Below are 16,616 nucleotides of genomic sequence, written 5' to 3'. Positions count from 1 at the left end.
AAATGGCGGAAGCCATGTGCGCTGGAGTAGGTGAAAAAAACAGCCCTCTCACTGAGATTTAGGCAACCAGCGAGGTGTATAGACAAGAGCCCAGGACCGTGGCCTACCCAACCCATACCGCAGCCCAACAGGCGATTGTATACCTGCCTAACACATGAGCCATGCCGACGGCGAACAGCGACGGAGTCCTAGCCGGACTGATTATGGCAGAAGTTATGGAGGAATGGGAGGCCGCACAGCTAGCACCCCCACCAGCAACCATTTACTTTGCCGCCAAGCACAGCTCACTTACAGCGGAGCCGACCCTACACGCACATCATGCAGTGCGGCGACCCCGAAGAGGGAACAAAAGGCAACAAGCCATAAAGAGCGACGTCCAACTACCTCTCCCGGCAGACAACAACCTTCAGAGGCACATATGTGGCAGGCCTACCCCGACAGGGCTGCAGCACAAGGCACACCAACGAGAGGCTCAGAGACAGGCAAGGATAGACTTCGCCCGACACACGGCACTGATGGACACTCGAGCCAGACCACACCGACACTGCAGATTGGGCATTGGGTGACCCTGAGTACAACCCACCACGCGAGGCCCCGGGCCCGCCGGGCCGATGACCCCAGGACTTGTGGCAGATCATGAACTCTAGTTCAGCCAGGGTGATAAATTGCATGACGCTTACTGCTCAGACACAGCATGTTTTGATATTAAGCCTTATAACACAGCATAACGAAAAATCCTTGTATCACACACTCTAGGCATGCACTCAGACACCTAACCTAAAATTGACGGCATAATGATGCCCCTGCCTGCTTGCTAACTTACTAATCGTATTTTCACTACTTATATATACCGCTAATGTTATATCTCTCATGTGCCTTGCCTGCTTAAATCATATAATACTCTTGTAATACATTCTTCAGTTATATGCATTGTAACGGATCGCCTGGCACCCCGACTGGGTACCTCCGTTAAAGGATGCTCCTAGAATTTCCTGAGGACTCCAAGCACTCTGGCAGACACCACAATCACCGAACCAAAGAAGCATATAAATCCTCTCAAGCATATGAATGCTGTAGACAGTTGAATAGGAAACCATACGAATAGGCTTACACTCCTAGCAGTCAAACTGGAACAGCATACAATAAATCCTCCCCCAAGAATGAGACGACACTTCACTTTGAGGGTTAAAACAGGAACTCTCTGTCCTGGTCCATACAGCCTCTTTTATTCCCAATCCCCAAACACAGTACAGCCCACAGGGTTTTACAGAACAACCAATCAATCCGTACAATACACACAGGCACTCCCACACAAAATCCTCCCCTCTGCCTGTGATATGATTATTGAACACAATGGTTAATCTCATTATCACAGGCAGAGGAATACAATTTTTACACAATATTTCTAACTTCTAAAATATACATGTCACAAACATAAAACATACATTTTCATAATCAATCCATTCAGGGGAACAATATATTAAAAAATGGCACGAATCAGACCAGGGGTTCAAAAGTCAGCAAAAGTATTTTTAAAACCCACTGCCAGCATGGCTTTCCGGCCCAAACCAGTTTCACAAGAGTCTGGCAGTGTCCCTGGGACAACACCCTGCTGGAGAACAATGGATCCGGGGGAGGGGAAGAGGAAGTGTCCAAAAAGTTTTAGTATTTCCCTTCACTGTTGTTAAAAGGCCAGCACAGTACAATAAAGTACAATATGTCCAAATGCAGTTCTTTAAAGGGTCCCATCTTCCCGGGACCATAATCACTGGGCAGGAGGCGAGCAAGCAGTCCCCTCCAGGGAACTGGGGCAGACTCTGGTGCAGGGTCCAGTCTGCTACATGCATAATTAACGTTCTCTTGGTACATCACATGTTACGTAAAGCTTAAACACATAATTATAAAAAATGTGCAACTTCTCATGCCGCTGTCAATCCTATTACCATATATGCACGCTGTTGTGGCGTTTGATGCTAAACTGTACCTACCTGCACAACCTAAATAAAGAATTTAAAAAAAATAAAATTAAAATTGTATTCATAGTGATTATTTTTATAGAGACCCAATATATAAATGTACCCAAACAGTACAAGAATGTACAAAACTGTGCTGAGCTGGGATAAAGTTAAGGTAAATAGTAAGAAGTGACAATCTGAAGATTGCTACTTATCATCGAACATGCAATCAGAAAAGGAAAGTGTTAGTCAGAATGCTGTCACTAACGATTAATTCATGAATTTGCCATTTCTGCCACTTGCAGTATCGGGACATGTATTATTGTAATTCTTTGTTTTTCATATTTAGACATTTCTATAAGTAACCCCTTCATGGCCAGAAGCCAGCATGTGCGCTGTAATTTTACACCGCTGTCAAACAAAAACTTAGGTTATTTTTATCCAATTAATGAGCCGTGGCTCTATATGCAATTCTATCCCTTTGCCCCTCTGGAATGTCATAGCAGCAGCCACTGGGGAGGGTTTTTTATTTTATTTTGGATTTTTGGATCTCTTGAAATAACTGCCCCCCCCCTTTGTAGCCCACAGCGTGGCAGCTGATGATATGAAGTAGATTTATTTTATGGGATTAAACATAAATTCTTAGGCAAGAGATTTTGGACTGAGCAGTAGGTCATGTTCCTCATGCTAAAGAAATGCAGTTATTTGTTGAACTTTGAATTATTATTATTATTGCCATGTTTATAGCGCCAACAGATTCCGTAGCGCTTTACAATATTATGAGGGGGGAGGGGGGGATTTAACGATAAATAGGACAATTACAAGAAAACTTACAGGAACGTTAGGTTGAAGAGGACCCTGCTCAAACAAGCTTATAGTCTATAGGAGAATTCACCAGTTAAACTATATATTAAGTTCACTATTTTATTCTGACATTTTTAATTCTCTTATATGTTATTTAATAAAGTGAGAACTTTAAGGCAGAAATAGCTGAACTGGAAAATTTATCTTAATCAGTTGTGCTTCCAGTTCAACTAATTTGGTCTAAAATGTTAAATTCACTTTGTTTTTGCACTAATTCTCACTATAAGCCTGTTTGTATAGAGTGCCTCCATACTATTGGTTTTATTGGATGTGCTGGAGCTTACAAAGGTTTCTCTACGTAGGGGTAGACATGTAGTTATTCTCTCTAAACATTGCAAATCGATCTGAGTTTGTTATTTGAGGAGCCTGGAGTTCATTGCTGGGCTGTGAAAGAGATCCTATTTCTCAATTCACTTTTTAAGACACCTTTAGATATTCCCGTTGCACTACATCTAGATGCCACCAGAGGTCTCATCTGAGTGGACAATATACAAGATGACCAAACGTTCTGTTTTGTCTGAAAAGAACTATTTTCTACATTTGAAAAAGCGGTGGCGGCATGTCTCACATTACCACAATGAGTTACACGGAAGGTAAAACATAAAAGAATAATGATTCAAATGAGGCAATGGTTCCCAAAAGCTTACACTTTATGAGATAGCCTTCTCATTAAAATGTTGTATTAGAACTGATAACAAAAAATAAATCACCAATTTAAATTTGCCAGCTAGACAGTTTGGGCCAAAAATGTGATTCCCTGGACAATTCCTAACAATTTCCAGTGGGGGGGCGGGGGGGGGGGGGGGGGGGGGGGGGCTGACCAGGGAATTGTAAATTTGTAATCTAGTGCCTCTAAAGCAAAACTTCAGAGTCCTTGATTGACAGGAGCACTTTAGGTTGCTGATGTCGGATTCTGGGGAACCATAGACAGTCCCCAATAAATGCAATGCAAGGGCATCACTCTGAATCCCGATTCCAAACTGAACTCAGAGTACTGAGCCCATACAAGAATGGCTCAACAGGACTCTGCGCATGGACAAGCCTGAGTGGGACTGGCCAGAACGGCTATCAGCATGCCTGGTGTTTGTGGGGCCATACTCGCGTACACCCTTTAACCCCTTAAGGACACATGACGTGTGACATGTCATGATTCCCTTTTATTCCAGAAGTTTGGTCCTTAAGTGGTTAAGGAGATTTTCCCTTTTGTAAGAGGATGCATAACTAGTGACAGCACCTGAATTTTCCAGCAGGTAGGTTTGCCAGCTGAATAGAGACACCTGTTTACTAGAGTAGCCCACCCAGACTCCAAATATGCATTGTGTATTTTTATTTTATTTAAAAATATATTTTGATACCTGATTATCACATTTTTCTCATTTGTGGAGGGAGCTAGTATTTCAGAAAAATAAAATCTTTATTATACACTAACATTGACTGTGTTGGAATTCCATTGAAATTTCATTGAAATTCCAATGCAGTATAAAGATATCATAACACAAAGAAAGGGACTACTTTGTCATGTGCAATTTTCTTTCTCCTGACAAAATGTGACAAAATTATGGAGCTACCGCCATCAAGTTTTGTCAACTTCTTTGTCAGTTTTGAGAATAAAGGGTATTGTCTTTGGAGGCTTCTGTGGTCTCGTTGGACCGTCCAAAGGCCTGTTGTACTCATGTAGTGTTGTACTCATGCAGTACTCATGCACGAGAGTCCAGCACTGATAAGCGCTCCTGGCAAATTAAGCCCCAAGTCCTGAAGACGATCTACTGTTTGGGGATGGCTTCAGCGTAGTAAATATTACCTTCCTCTGCTTCAAGCAGCTACAGGACACCAAGTGACAACGTCACCATCAGGGGTCTTTGCAAAACATGCGTAGACCCCAAAAGGTGACAAAGCCATTTTAATACATCACAATGTTGAGAGGTATACTGAAGGATCAGAGCTTAAATAATAGCTGATTTAGGGACTTTTTCATTCAGCTTATTTATCTTATAATTTGCATTTATTCTGTCAATTTCTCACAATTCCCAGTTTAGTAATGAAACCCCCCACTTTCCATTGCTAAAGGCTATTTGAGTCACCATCCAGGGTGATCTGATCTATTGTAGAAACAAATAATAGATGACCGTGCCTCATACATATGTCAGTGGAATCTTTATCCGTTTAACAGTATCAGGTATAATTTATAGCACTACAAAAAGTTCTGCTCTATCAGGCACAGACGGTATAATCCCCGTCTTGGGATGGTTGATTTTTCAGTACATCACATATGTGGAAACAAGAGTAAAGATATCCAATAGTGTAGCATGTATCATAAAGTGACTGTATATATAGAAAAATAGGTATCCCACTCACATGGCATAGAGCATGGACCTGCTCTAGTGTGGAAACGCTTTTGTGGTACAATCCCCACCTGGGATATGTGTAGTTCAGGAAGCCATAAGTCAATTTGCAATCCAAAATAAATTCAAAATAAATTCAATTTAAAAAGGGATTAATGACTTTATGACAATCAACAAAAGTGATAAAAAATACTATATAAAACAATCCAAATAAATGGTAAAACCACACTTTACGCGTTTCACCTTGGAGGTTACATCAGAAGTGTCACTGTGTCACATAACAACCCTAGAAGAGAGTGTGATGTCAGGGCTCGGAATCCTTTGTTTGTAATGCAGTATAACTAAAAGAACAACAATGAGAAGTCTGTGCCACCATATACACTGATTTTATGCTCTACATCTAATTAAAATGAGTCCTGGCTGGTGATCTGGGCCGTTCAACGTGGTAGCTCCAGGGCACATACGTTTTCTTTTTCTCCAGGCAATTTTTAAAACTATGTTCTAACCAAACTCTATAACCATCCGCTCATTGCGTTCTTAATAAAATCTAATGCTGCAAAGGATTCTGGGCTTGCAGTCACAAAAGAACAGCAAGCCAATTTGTGCTTCAATCCACATTGACGTTCAATGTGTACCTGCTGTGTAAACAGAATTTATAAAGCACAGTATGGATTAGACGTGCAAAACCAGAAAATCTACTGACGATATTATTTCAAGCTTCTGGAGATCCGTAAGACTAGAGGCTTGCTCTTCACAATGAGTTGAAAGGAGGAATGCAGCCAGAAACCAGAGCAGATTTACTGTGACCGAGACGGCAATAAAAGAGTTAAGAAGTGAATTTTATACATTGCATTTAGGTACCGGTTCTTTAAACATGTTTAGAACTCTTTCCCCGATCACGCATGCGCAATTCAGACGGATGGACGTCACAGGAAGTACTATTCTGCGTTCCAGTGTGGAACACACGCTGCCGGTGAACGGCATCAAGGAAGATTGTATTGGATATAAAAGTTCCCACATACTCGAATCTACTCATATCCCTGAAGAAGTCCTCCATTTACCACGGACGAAACGCGTTGGATATTGAACTTTTTCGGACTGTTTCTTGATTTTATTTGTTTTATAGTCCTTTTATTGTTCCTGTACTCTGCTACTCCGATTGGATCTGTGTCTGGTATTTACTACTCTGCCTTCCAGTTCCACTGAGAGTGGAGACATGCTTACTACCACTTTATGTCTGTAAGTGTAACCAATAAATTCTCTTTTGATATTTTTATACGTACTTTCACTATGCATGGTCCTTTTTTTCCCATATCTCTGAAGACATTCTAATATCTGGATCTACTATCAAGTCCCATACTACATATACCCCAGGGGGGTGAGAGGCCTGATTTACACTTTTGTTTGTGAGTGCATTACTTACTCCACAATTTATTATCATTATCTTACTGTGTTACGCTATGATATACACTTTTTATCATTCCAGATTTTATTACATGCTTATATAGAATATTCCAATTCTGGATTTATTCCTCAGGTTGTATCTTATTATTTTTGTGAAGGTTGTTTCCACTTTATTGCTTTCTGTTTTATACATGTGTGGAGTGTGTGTCATCTATTTTCATTTTACAAAAAGTACAGATTTCAATAGAGATTGGCAGTTTTATAAATTAACCAGATTATACCCCCCTTGGCTTTTCAAGCAGACAGTTACTTCCTGGTTTGTTTAGCTCACTTGAACTAAATTCAAAAGGCAGCAATTGCCCAAAGCACCTGCCTTTCAAAGATTTCTCATTGCACTGCATTAGGAAGTCTGTGATTGGACAGCCACAGAAAGTCTGGGCGGGGCTAGAAGGGGGGGAGCTTGCAAAGCCTGCAGACAAGAGTTTTTAAAAGATGGTTTTTAAGATACACCCACAGTGAAACAATGCTACTAGTGACTTCTGGTGTCAGCATTTGTTCTAAGCTTGCCGGAGGTGGAATTACATTTCCGACAGCTAAGGGGATGATCGCTGTATGTGTAGCGTTTCAAAGCAAAATTCTGCACATATAAACTCAATCACCATGACTACTTTAAATCACTGAAGTGATCAGGGGACTTGGAGTAACCTTTTAATTAGCACTGAACAACTTGGGATTTCTGCATCTAACCATAGTTCTGTTCCTGATTTGTGTTTTTTTTGCCTCTTGTCTACAATGTGCCTCTGCTGAAGTATTTTTGTCTATCTATGCCTGAGATACCCCTATTTCAGAAGTAGGCGACCTCTGGCACTCCAGACATTGTGGACTACATCTCCCATAATGCAAAGCATCGGGGGGGGGGGGGGAGCTTGTCCACAACTGGAGTGCTAAAGGTTGCCAACCCCTGCTCTATTCCGTGTTTCTTATTTTGTCAGGGAAGTTTTTTTTAATGATTTTTGTTTTAATTTTTCTTTTGAATGTCCTGGCTATGACAGCAATCACTAAGGGAATGCCAAGCAGTGTGGCAGGGATCACTGATTGACACACATTTGTTCAGTGTATATTTACTGTTTGTTTCTATGCTGGGTGATTTCTTTTACTTTTGGTTTTGCGTTTTTGTGCATCATTGTATCCAGTGACTCTTTAATTCTGAAACTCTATTTCATGCAATATGGGAAGTAAAGACTCGTTTTATCCAGAAGAAAGATTTACTCAGTGGTGGGATAATTAGACGTTTGCCTTTTCTTTCCTACTTCCCCAGTTATCCTTTTAAGTCATATCCGAATTTTGCAGCTATAGCAGAAGAATGGAATCATCTCTCACTAGTAGAATTTTATACCCATATTGCCTTTTTGAATTCTAAATAAACTGCATGGGGACATAATAAAGGGTGAATAAAAGTGACTTGAAAAATATTATTTTCCTTAAAGAAACACTACTTAAAGGACCACTTCTTGTCAGCTGAAAACATTATCGTTCTGGTGAAACACCAATGTTTTATTTGCAGTGTTTAAACATGACATGTGTGACATGTCATGATTCCCTTTTATTCCAGAAGTTTGGTCCTTGACTAGGGCACTATAGCATTAGGAATACACATTTGTAAACTGTTATATTATGTTATCTTCTAACTCAAATACCAATTGTATTTATATTTTGATCTAAGCACAATATAGGTTTTAGTTTAGGCATTTTTTAGGTATTTTCTTTACCTGTTGGTTTGTTAAAATATTACCGCATTACATCAAAGTTTCCAAGGGATTTATTCTACTGGAATTTGTGGGGAAATTGGTAAGAAAAATGTTTTTTCTCATTAGTTCTGCTACACACCTTATTTAGTGAATACATCCCTAAGCCTTTCCTTTTCAGTAGTGTGAAGTAAGCACGCCAATAATGGAATCTCATTGCCAGGGGTAAAATAGACCCATCTTTTTTATCACATTCATATTACAAGAGGCCCTTTATATTCAGCACCCAGGGCACGAAGACAAGCAGGAGTGCTCATAGAATTTATATTGCTTTTCAAGATTGCGTGCTCTCACCTGATCTTCAGATCACAGAGCATTGACCCAAGATCACCCTCATCGCTGCCTGAGGCTCCGTAAATTCATACACTTCCCGTCTGTTCATAATTTAACACAGTTCTGCAAGCTGGTTTCTATATTAATCCATATGAGAATCCCGGTAGTGTCTGCCTTCCCCCACTAGTAGCCAAAGCTCGAAGAATCCACCCGTATTTTACACTGACATCTCCATGAATAAAATACGGAGGTCTTTGATTCCTATAAGAATAGAAAGGTATAAACAATATACCAGCAAGTGGAGCGCTATAATGAATATTAATATAAATAATGAGGGGGTATACTCACCCCTCCAACATAGTGATACAATGTGTCCAAATGTACATACAAAGTAAAACAACAAAAAGAGAGAATATAGTGCAGATGGTTTACAAAAATAAAAAATGAATAATAGTAGCAATTGGTTGAAACCACTCACGTGGGTTGGAGCCTATAAGCTATTGGCTCCGTAAGTGACTCCTTTTTGCTCTTGAGGCAGCAACAGACCCCTTTATCCCAAACGATGTTCTCCCGAAGATATGGAACAAGCAGAGAGAGAGAACCTCATAGGTGGTATTGTACAGATAGTGTATACAAAATAGTGAGATAGTAATTGTTATGCTCACCTTAGACAGAGCCTTGAATTCCTGGCTCTGAGGTTTGTTGGCAATATGCTAATTTATTGGGATAGCATTCCCCACATAGTGTTCCTGGAGGCTAGAAAGGACTATATGGACTGATATAAAAAAATATCGATTTATTGTAGAGATAAAAAATAATAAAAACAATATTAAGACTTCTCAAAAGCATATAAGCTAAAAGGTAGAAAGTCCAAGTATAAAAGTCCAAAACTCCAGCTAAACGCGTTTCACTCTTGTATGAGCTTCCTCAGTAGCTGTGAAGTAGCCTCAGGAATCTTCCACTTTATAAGTGTTCTAAAGTTAATTCGGATCCTCCCTTTGGGGTCACAGGAAGTGTGATTATCCAATCATAAGGTCAGAGTCTCTTTCAAATTTCTTATACTGATCACCTGTAGTAAAAAAGCTTACATTGGCTGAATTGCCTGTCAATCAATTAAAAAACTTGATTAGAACGAATTCTATTGGTGGTTGGATGGGGCTTTCTTTTTCAAATTTCTTATATTGATCACCTGTGGTAAAAAAGCTTGCATTGGCTGAATTGCCTGTCAATCAATTAAAAAACTTGATTGGAACAAATTCTATTGGTGGTTGGATGGGGCTGTCATGCATAGCACCCATTATGGGCAGTGGTTGGCGGAAGTGACATCACTTCCGCCCTCCAACATCTTCTCAAATGTCATTGTTAAAAAAAAAAAAAAAAAAAAACATTATGGGCAGTGGTTGGCGGAAGTGACATCACTTCCGCCCTCCAACATCTTCCCAAATGTCATTGTTAATAAAAAAAACAAAAAACAAAAAAACAAAAAAAAAAAACAAAAAAAAAACAAACAAAAAAAACGGAATGAATATTAACCCCTTCAGGACCGCTGACGGTTCAGGACCGTCAGCGGTAAAACGTGCGTTTGGACCGCTGACGGTCCTGAACCGTCATAACGGTTTTGGGCTACTTACCTGATCGCCGTCGGTCCCACGGCGGCGATCAGCTCTCCTCCCGGTCCAGGGGGACTGCCTGTCTGCCCGGGCAGTCCCCCCTCGGCAGATCAGGACCCCACGGCCATGTGATCACTCGATCACATGACCGCAATTAGGGTCTGTGTATCTGCCTGCAGGGGGACTGTCTGTGCTGACAGGCAGTCTCCCTGCAAGTGTAAAATCATAAAATAAAGTAAAAAAAAAAACAATCAGTGTAAAAAAAATTATAATATGTGTATATATATATGATATATATACATGTATTATATCTATATATATAATATATGTATATGTATCATATATATAATGTCACACTAAGTGTATTTTTATATTTATATATACGTATATTAATATAAAAATACACTTATATTTAAATTACACACGAATATATACAATATATATAATAACTATATATATGGTATATATATATTATTATAAAATACAAATAATATGTTAATAAAAATAAATAACAAAAAATAAAAATAATTTTTAATAATTAAAAAAAAAATATATATATATATTCAATTTTATTCTAACAGTATTTTGATATTAATATATATATTTATATCAAAATACACTTAGAATGTAATGATATATATATCTATGTATAAATAAATAAATAAAAATAATACGAAATATACATATGTCCACATACAAAATTACATTAATAATTTCATAAATATACACGTAGACGTCAAATATATAAATATGTATATATATTAAAATTCTACGTGCATATTTATGTAATATTTTTACCTAATTAAGTAATTTTAATGATTGCAATTTGAGGGACCTGCCTGCCAACCCAGGCCAAAAGTCCAGATAATTTAATTTGCTAGCACTGTGCTTAACCCTGTAACTTTCTATGACACCCTAAATCCTGTACATGGGGGTACTGTTTTACTCGGGAGACTTCGCTGAACACAAATATTAGTGTTTCAAAACAGTAAAACATATCACAGCGATGATATTGTCAGTGAAAGTGAAGTTTTTTGCATTTTTCACACACAAACAGCTCTTTCACTGAGGATATTATTGCTGTGATATATTTTACTGTTCTGATACACTAATATTTGTGTTCAGCGAAGTCTCCTGAGTATAACAGTACCCCACATGTAGAGGTTTTATAGTGTTTGTGAAAGTTACAGGGTCAAATATAAGGCTTGATTTTTTTTATTGAAATTTGTCAGATTGGTTAGGTTGCCTTTGACAGCGTATGGTAGCCAAGGAATGAGAATTAGCCCCATGATGGCATACCATTTACAAAAGAAGACAACCCAAGGTATTGCAAATGGGGTATGTTCAGCCTTTTTTAGTAGCCACTTAGTCACAAACACCGGCCAAAGTTAGCGGTTTTTGCATTTTTAACACACAAACAAATATAAATGCTAACTTTGTCCAGTGTTTGTGACTAGGTGGCTACTAAAAAAGACTGGACATACCCCATTTTAAATACCCTGGGTTGTCTACTTTAAAAAATATGTACATGTTAGGTGTGTTTCGGGGATTTATGACAGATAACGGTGTAACAATGTCACTATTGATACATTTAAAATATATATATATTGAAACAGCAATTTCCTACTTGTATTTATAGGCCTATAACTTGCAAAAAAAAGCAATAAAGCATGTAAACACTGGGTGTTTTTAAACTCGGGACAAAATTTTGAATCTATTTAGCAGTTTTTTTCATTAGCTTTTGTAGATAAGTAAAAGATTTTTCAAGTAAAAGTCCAAAAACATGTTTTTTTTTTTATTTTTCACCATATTTCATTATTTTTTTTAAATACAATATATGACATAATATAAATACTGGTATGTAAAGAAAGCCCTTCTTGTCTTGAAAAAAACAATATATAACTTGTATGGGAACCGTAAATGAGAGAGCGGAAAATTACAGCTAAACACAAACACCACAAAAGTGTTAAAACTGCTCTGGTCCTTAACGTACAAACATCGCAAAAACAGGCCGGTCCTGAAGGGGTTAACAAAGTAAAATAAATAGATGGGTACAATAACAGAGAGGTATCCCTCAAATATAACATAAAATAAAAGGGATTACCAAAATGGGGGTCGATTAAAAACTTACTGAATGAGAGAGTGCAATCAAAACAAACTCCTCCCATTGGAATTCAAGACTTCATTTTTTAAAAGGACATAAAACCAAATGGTATAAATTTGCAGTTGGTGCAGATATAATATGATAGTGTTAAATATATGTTAAAGATAATTAAAGGAAATGACAGAGTTCAAAATCTATATTTAGACCTTTGGGTTGTAAAGTCTCAAGGCTAAAAATCCACCTCATTTCATTTTGAGCTAAAATTTTGTTAAAATCACCGCCTCTCCAATTCCCTAAAGTTTTGTGTATGCCCATAAATATGAGCCCCTGAGGATTGCTGTTGTGTGTAATCTTGAAATGATTGGATACACTGTGTCCTTCATATCCCTTCTTAATGTTCCTTATATGCTCTTCTATCCTAATATGTAAATTACGTTTTGTGCAGCCCACATACTTGAGGCCGCATGGACATTCCAATAGGTACACTACATTGGTTGAATGGCAAGTGATGAGATTGTTTATGTTGAACTCTTCATTTTCTTTAGTACTTTTGAATTTCCCTACATGTCTTTTTTTGCTTCCAGTGTTCCTGCACGCCAAACATATTCCACAACCAAAGAAACCTTTCCTAGTATCAATTGGCTTTATGCTGCATGGTTTTCTAATGTGGTTCCTTACTAGTAATTTTTTCATGTTAGGTGCCCCTCTAAAGATCACCTTGGGTTTGTCTGGTAGAATGGTAGACAGGACTGGGTCTTCCTTTAGGATTGACCAGTGTCTATTAATCATTTTTTTAAAATGACGGTTACCATGACTGTAATTACAGAAAATAGGTATGTTGTCATTATCATTAAATCTTTCTTTATTCTCATTAATCCCTTTACCTGTTAATAGGGTTTCTCTCTTAATTGCCATTACTTGATTAAGATCTTTGGTTAGATCATCTTGTTTATATCCTTTTTCCAACATTTTACCTTCTAATTTATGCGACTGTTCAATAAATTTAGTCTCCTCAGTGCAGTTTCTTTTTATCCGGATAAATTGGGATTTGGGGATTCCCATAAGCCAAGGTGTAAAATGACAGCTCGTGGTGTGAATAAAACTATTTACATCTACTTTTTTAAAATGAGTGCTAGTTTTGATTTTATTATCTTCAATAAAAATGTCAAGATCTAAAAAGTTCACTCTCGTTTTGTTAAAATCCGTAGTGAGGGCTATGCCCCAATCATTATTGTTCAATGTATTAAGGAAGTTGGTTAGTGATTCTTCTGTGCCTTCCCAGATAAAAAACAGGTCATCTATGTAACGGCGATAGGTAACGAGGCCCGTTGCCCAGCCTGCCCCATGATGGATAAACTGGAGCTCCCAATATGCCATAAAAAGATTGGCATAGCTGGGCGCGAACCTCGTTCCCATCGCCGTTCCACAGGCCTGTAAATAAAAATGTCCATCGTACCAGAAGTAATTGCTGGTTAAAATTAAAAGAATCCCTTGCATAATAAAATCTATATGGTCAGGGGGGAAATTACCTGATTGCTCTAAAAAGAACCTGGTGGCCATACAGCCCCTATCATGTGCAATATTGGTGTAAAGGGAGCTCACATCAGCAGTGGTCAGAAAATAGTTTTCGTTCCACACCAATTCTTCTATGTGTCTTAATATATCCCCAGTATCCTTCAGATAGCTGGGTATTCCTTGAACAATTGGTTGCAAGCATTGGTCTATATACTCCGATAGTCTACAGGACACAGAACCAATGCCTGAGACTATAGGCCTCCCTGGGGGTTGAGTCGGATTCTTGTGGATTTTGGGAAGGTGGTATAGTACTGGAATTCTTGGGAAATCAATTTTTAAGTAATTAAACTCTTTTTGGTTCAAGATCCCATTTGTAAGTCCTTCATTTAGGTAATTATGGAATTTGTCCTTGAGATTCCACAAAGAATCCTTTAATTATCTTTAACATATATTTAACACTATCATATTATATCTGCACCAACTGCAAATTTATACCATTTGGTTTTATGTCCTTTTAAAAAATGAAGTCTTGAATTCCAATGGGAGGAGTTTGTTTTGATTGCACTCTCTCATTCAGTAAGTTTTTAATCGACCCCCATTTTGGTAATCCCTTTTATTTTATGTTATATTTGAGGGATACCTCTCTGTTATTGTACCCATCTATTTATTTTACTTTGTTAATATTCATTCCGTTTTTTTTTTTGTTTTTTTTTTGTTTTTTTTTTGTTTTTTTTATTAACAATGACATTTGGGAAGATGTTGGAGGGCGGAAGTGATGTCACTTCCGCCAACCACTGCCCATAATGGTTTTTTTTTTTTTTTTTTTTTTTTTTTTTTTATTAACAATGACATTTGAGAAGATGTTGGAGGGCGGAAGTGATGTCACTTCCGCCAACCACTGCCCATAATGGGTGCTATGCATGACAGCCCCATCCAACCACCAATAGAATTTGTTCCAATCAAGTTTTTTAATTGATTGACAGGCAATTCAGCCAATGCAAGCTTTTTTACCACAGGTGATCAATATAAGAAATTTGAAAAAGAAAGCCCCATCCAACCACCAATAGAATTCGTTCTAATCAAGTTTTTTAATTGATTGACAGGCAATTCAGCCAATGTAAGCTTTTTTACTACAGGTGATCAGTATAAGAAATTTGAAAGAGACTCTGACCTTATGATTGGATAATCACACTTCCTGTGACCCCAAAGGGAGGATCCGAATTAACTTTAGAACACTTATAAAGTGGAAGATTCCTGAGGCTACTTCACAGCTACTGAGGAAGCTCATACAAGAGTGAAACGCGTTTAGCTGGAGTTTTGGACTTTTATACTTGGACTTTCTACCTTTTAGCTTATATGCTTTTGAGAAGTCTTAATATTGTTTTTATTATTTTTTATCTCTACAATAAATCGATATTTTTTTATATCAGTCCATATAGTCCTTTCTAGCCTCCAGGAACACTATGTGGGGAATGCTATCCCAATAAATTAGCATATTGCCAACAAACCTCAGAGCCAGGAATTCAAGGCTCTGTCTAAGGTGAGCATAACAATTACTATCTCACTATTTTGTATACACTATCTGTACAATACCACCTATGAGGTTCTCTCTCTCTGCTTGTTCCATATCTTTGGGAGAACATCGTTTGGGATAAAGAGGTCTGTTGCTGCCTCAAGAGCAAAAAGGAGTCACTTACGGAGCCAATAGCTTATAGGCTCCAACCCACGTGAGTGGTTTCAACCAATTGCTACTATTATTCATTTTTTATTTTTGTAAACCATCTGCACTATATTCTCTCTTTTTGTTGTTTTACTTTGTATGTACATTTGGACACATTGTATCACTATGTTGGAGGGGTGAGTATACCCCCTCATTATTTATATTAATATTCATTATAGCGCTCCACTTGCTGGTATATTGTTTATACCTTTCTATTCTTATATTTTGCACTTTATTGTGGATTAAGGTATTCCACTTTTTGTGTTGAGCTGCTTTTATTCAGGCACTTTAGTATATCACTCACTATCTCAGTAAGGGATAGTTATTGTTTTCTCTGTGTCTTTGATTCCTAAACTGTGTCCAAGCAAAGGACCTAGTATTAGAACACACTGTTAAACCCATAATTAAATATACATAACTACTAACAGTCCCTGATTTTGCAGCACAGTCCTGATTTAGGGCTCCTGGACAATGGTCATCTGTTCCCCGATGTACCAGTGTGTGGTGGATGCAGGAGTGTGCAAGACTCTGCTGGAGCAGATGAAGAAGGGTGAACGTTTCTGGTGGCACAGATAGAATAAGGGAAGTTAGATGTTTTCGTACAGCATATTCTAATATTACTATAAGTATTTTGGTGCACTCATCTTTTATATAATTCTTTTGGTTTCTCAATATTTAGTCGCTCGATGTGGGTTGCTGCCATTTTTATTTCTGTTTTGTTGTCCACAAATTTAGTGTGTTTATTGAGAAGACGAGAGCGGTAAGGTACTGCTAGAACAGATAAGAAAGTGATAAAGCAATTCATGGATATGATGTAGTAAAGTGCAAAACAATGATTGATCAAATGATTTAAGAGGCAAGCCACTGGTGGGGCAAATTAAGGAAAGTGTACTGCTGGATTTGAAGAAAACCAATTGGGTGTCCTAATTTAATTGGTTCAACCCCTTAACAAACCTATGGCAATTTAGAGGAATTAGATTTTTGTTATTTATATAGAAAACTAAATATTCATTCATATTAAATA

At 37.9% G+C, this 16,616-nt stretch overlaps 1 protein-coding gene across 1 annotated transcript in view; it reads left to right on the top strand.

The window, feature by feature from the left end:
* IFTAP (intraflagellar transport associated protein) overlaps nt 1-16,616 on the top strand; it is a 526,063-nt gene that overhangs the window by 34,250 nt on the left and 475,197 nt on the right. The window lies entirely within an intron of this gene.

This window comes from Pelobates fuscus, chromosome 12 (assembly GCF_036172605.1).
Source record: "Pelobates fuscus isolate aPelFus1 chromosome 12, aPelFus1.pri, whole genome shotgun sequence".
NCBI classification, from domain to species: Eukaryota; Metazoa; Chordata; class Amphibia; order Anura; family Pelobatidae; genus Pelobates; species Pelobates fuscus.
The sequence above is the reverse complement of the archived record's forward strand: the minus strand, read 5'-3'. Positions and strand labels throughout refer to the sequence as shown.